We start from the raw sequence: 4,334 nt of genomic DNA, 5'->3' as shown, positions 1-4,334 counted from the left end.
CTAAAGCGGTATGCAGCTGGACTTTCAATTTAGTGCCACTGATGTGAATGTTGCATGATCCCAGTAGTGGTGAGCACTTCTCCCTCACTTTCTGCACAATTGCACAAGAAAGGATCCAGAAAGCCTGGTTACATATGTAACGATGTAAAGAGTGGAAGACTGCATGAGATAAATCGCTCCAACACATAGCAAACTGGCCACCATGAATCTCACTCGATAAAATGCTTTAACTGAAAATGCGAGAAGACTCACCACAGTTTTATTTTCATTTTTGAACTCTGTGAGTGGTTCAGCAGTGCCTCAAAAATTTGTATGAGAACTAAAAAAAAACTTGAGGTGAATAGTTTAGTGTTTGAGAAATAAGAGTTGAAGAAACAAAATTATGCTGTGGTTTGATGGCTCGCCAAGCTGGTTCATTAGTTTGCAGATGTTTCATTACCCTGCTGGGTAACATCATCAGTGCAGCCTCCGATGAAGCGCTGTTGTGTTTTCCCACCTGTTATTTAAACACTGGGGTCTGTTGGAGTTAATTACCTCATTTCTGGTTTTTCCTTGCAGTGGTGTGTATATAGGGTCTAATATTGGGTCTGTTTATTGATGGCCTTCTTAGTGGAGAACCAGGCCTCTAGGAATTCTCGTGCTTGTCTCTGTTTGGCCTGTCCTAGGATCCTGACGTTGTCCCAATCGAACTGGTGGTCCTCCTTCTCTGTATGCATGGAGTCGAGTGAGTATTGGTCATGTCTTTTTGTTGCTCATTGGTATTCATGTATTCTCATAGCCAGTTTCCTTCCTGTCTCTCCAATGTAATGTTTGTCGCAGTCCTTGCATGGAATCTTGTATATTATGTTGGTTCTGTCCATAGTGGGTAAAGGGTCTTTGGTTCTTGTTAGCAGTTGGCATAGGGTTGATGTAGGTTTGTGTGCCACTCTGATGCCCAGTGGCTGTAGGAGTCTTGTGGTCAGCTCAGATATGTTTTTGATGTATGGTAACGTGACAAGTGTGTCAGGGCATACTGCATCTTCCTATTGTTTGTATGACAGGCATTGTTGGACTCTGCTGTTTGGGTATCTGTTGTCTCTAAATACTTGGTGGAGGTATTCTTCTTCATTCTGGCGTAGTTCTGGGTTGCTGCAGTGTGTTGTGGCTCATTTGAATAGTGTTTTCACGCAACTCCGTTTTTGGGTGTTGGGGTGATTACTGTCGAAATTTATGACTTGGTCTGGCATCCACACAGCACCCACAACCCAAGCTACAAATCTTCTCAAGACTATTAGAAACAAAATTAGCAATTTGGAAGCCCATCCATAATCCTGTATTGACTTTGGTTAAACTGTATTTTTCTATATGCTGTTTCATGTTTCAAATTTGAGAATTATTCGGCACAAATTCTATCAAGGAGGAATGTCTAGTGGGTGTATCCCATCACTTCAGACTGACAGGGAATTGTTACAGTTTCTTACCATCTCTAGTTTCCCAAACATTTTTATCTCAATTTTATACCATTTGTTCTCAAACAGGTTTAGATAGGAAATGTGGAACAATGTGGTGAGTGAGGGTGAAGTGTTGTGCATATCAGCAATAATTCTCAGAAGCAATTAACAAAGACTTGAATGAATGGTGTATGTTCAGGAAGTTAGAGTCCTGCATTACCATGTAGATAATCCAACTAAGTCAGGACTGTATTTACGTTGTGTTCTGTTTTGTTCTTAACATTATCCTTTTCAAATTAAAGCCATGTGTTGTTCTGAAGACATACTTCACTGTTGACTGTTCACTAGCCAACACCATTTATGTTTGTATGTATGCCAGGATAAAATGTATCCAAGTCAGTTTAACCCTTCATAAAATGGTAGTTAGTTGATATGAGTAATTTAAATAGACAACCCAGTCCATAGCAGTTCTGGGAATGCAGCAAGAGTATGATTTATTAGTGACAAAGTACAGGAGAAACTGTCAAGTTTCACTATAATTTAAAAGGCAGATATGTCACAGTGTAAAAAAGTTCAGCAAGACCCAGTGTAAAGGAATTGAACAAGTTGCAGTGTGAAGGAACTGAAGGAACCACACTTCATTAATTTATTTGCATACCGTGCCCAAAAACATTGTTCCTTGTTAGCTTACTATTTGTTGATTGATACTGTGCTAAGGTGCTCAATAGATAATATGAACGTCGCACTTCTAAAAAAATTCCCACAGGGAGAATCTCCAACAGCTTTCACTGCATTGGCATCTGTGCCATGCATTCCCATGTGATCTGTCTTGGCTACTATTGCTATTTATATTGTTCAGTTTTATTCTCTCAATTAAAAAAATAGTTCCTGATATAGAGTCATAGAATCCCTACAGTGTGGAAACAGGCCCTTTGGCCCACAAATCCACACTGATCCTCCGAAGAGCATCCCACCCAGACCCACCCCTCTACCCTTTCCCTGTAACTCCGCATTTCCCATAGCTAACCCACCTAATCTACACATTCCTGAACACTATGGGCAACTTAGCATGGCCAATCCAGCTAGCCTGCACATCTTTGGATTGCAGGAGGAAATCGGAGCACCTGGTGGAAATCCACGCAGACATGGGGAGAATGTGCAAACTCCACACAGCCAGTCACCCGAGGGTGGAATTGAACCCGGGTCCCTGGTGCTGTGAGGCAGTGCTAACCACTGAGCTACCATGCTGCCCCCATATATTTAGAGAATATGCCAGGATTTAAAATGTTACAAGAAGATTGTGTTTTATCATCAGACAGTATTTCTACACCAATTACAGATGTGCACGCCTCCCTAACAAGAGATTTTCAAACTCCTGAACTTCTAAGAGGTGACACTTTGCAAAATAAAATCTAACCAGCATGATGACACTGGGTTGTTTACTATTACACGACTATTTTCAAACAGGAAAAAAAATCGTAACTGATAAATGTTTTATCTCATTCTAATTGTATCCCAATGATTGCATTCAGAAAAAGCTAAGTCAAGATTTTACAATCCCTCAAAGGATTAGGATTCGTATTTTGTAATTCCAATTGTACAAAATGATCTTTGTATGCATGTGTGAAACTGTACTTCTAAGGGGAAAAGAGAATCAGATGTTGTTGTGTGTGGACAAGGAATGAAGGCACGTTATTAAAATTTATTCTAAGATGTGAATTTCACCCAAGCAATATCGGAGTAGGTGGTGTATTCATAGAATCCCTACAGTGTGGAAGCAGCCATTTGGCCCAATGAGTCCACACCAACTCTCCAGAGAGCATCCCACCCAGACGTACCCTCCTACCTTATCCCTGTAGCCCTGCATTTCCCAAGGCTAATCCACCTAGCCAGCACACCCCTGGACACTATGGGGTAATTTAACATGGCCACTCCTCCTAACCTGCACATCTTTGGACTGTGGGATGAAACCAAAGCACCTGGAGAAAACCCACGCAGACACGGGGAGAATGTGCAAACTCCACACAGACAGTCACTTAAGGCTGGAATCGAACGTGGGTCTCTGGCACTGTGAGGCAGCAATGCTAACCACTACGCCACCATGTGCAACTCATTCTTTAAAGTATTTCCAAACTTTGTACAGGTCCTTTGGCCTTAACAATTGAACATTATCAGTTCAAAAAGCACCAGCAGATTGGCTTCAAAGGAAGGAACAGAATAAAGTGAAAATTACAATGTTGACTAAAAATAATTGATTTCCAGACTAGACTGTATCTCACACCTGATTTTGCACAGTCAAACAATTCCTTGAATACCATCAAGGTTTTGTCTTCCAATTCTTTGCCTAAATATCAGAAACGGGGGATGATAAATGTGATATCCACTTCCTTTCATTGGCAGGAATAGAGTAGGGAGTACCTAATGTGGAGTTTGCTGCTTTTCCTGCAGTGTTGACACTGCTCACAGTTTTTAACATTTGTGGTTTTAACATCAATAAACAGACTTCTGTGGGAATCTCTTCAATAAATGCAATTGAAACACATAGCTCTCAAATGGAATTTGAATCCATTCCTCTAGCACTGCCAAACAATCTTGTTCAGCTGTCAGAAAGGTGCACAAAGCCAAGCTTTAAAATAACTTTTAGTGGGCTGCGAGAAACACAGCTACAATCACATTCTGGGCTTCTGCTACCCTGGGCTCCTTCCCTCCATATAGCCTTATCAAATTTACACAACATTGCTGCCGGCAACTTTCTGCTGAAGAAAGTGACTGGCATCTGGATCATGAGCTTTTTGTCCTCCTCTACTGCCAGCTGTCACTTCTCTCCAGAGTTGGCCAAGGAGTGGGGACAGCCAGTGGCCTGGAATGGAGTGGGGACAGCCAGCGGCCTGGAATGGAGTGGGG

Source organism: Rhincodon typus, chromosome 1, assembly GCF_021869965.1.
Source record: "Rhincodon typus isolate 14 chromosome 1, sRhiTyp1.1, whole genome shotgun sequence".
NCBI lineage: Eukaryota > Metazoa > Chordata > Chondrichthyes > Orectolobiformes > Rhincodontidae > Rhincodon > Rhincodon typus.
Note: the sequence above shows the minus strand (reverse complement) of the source record.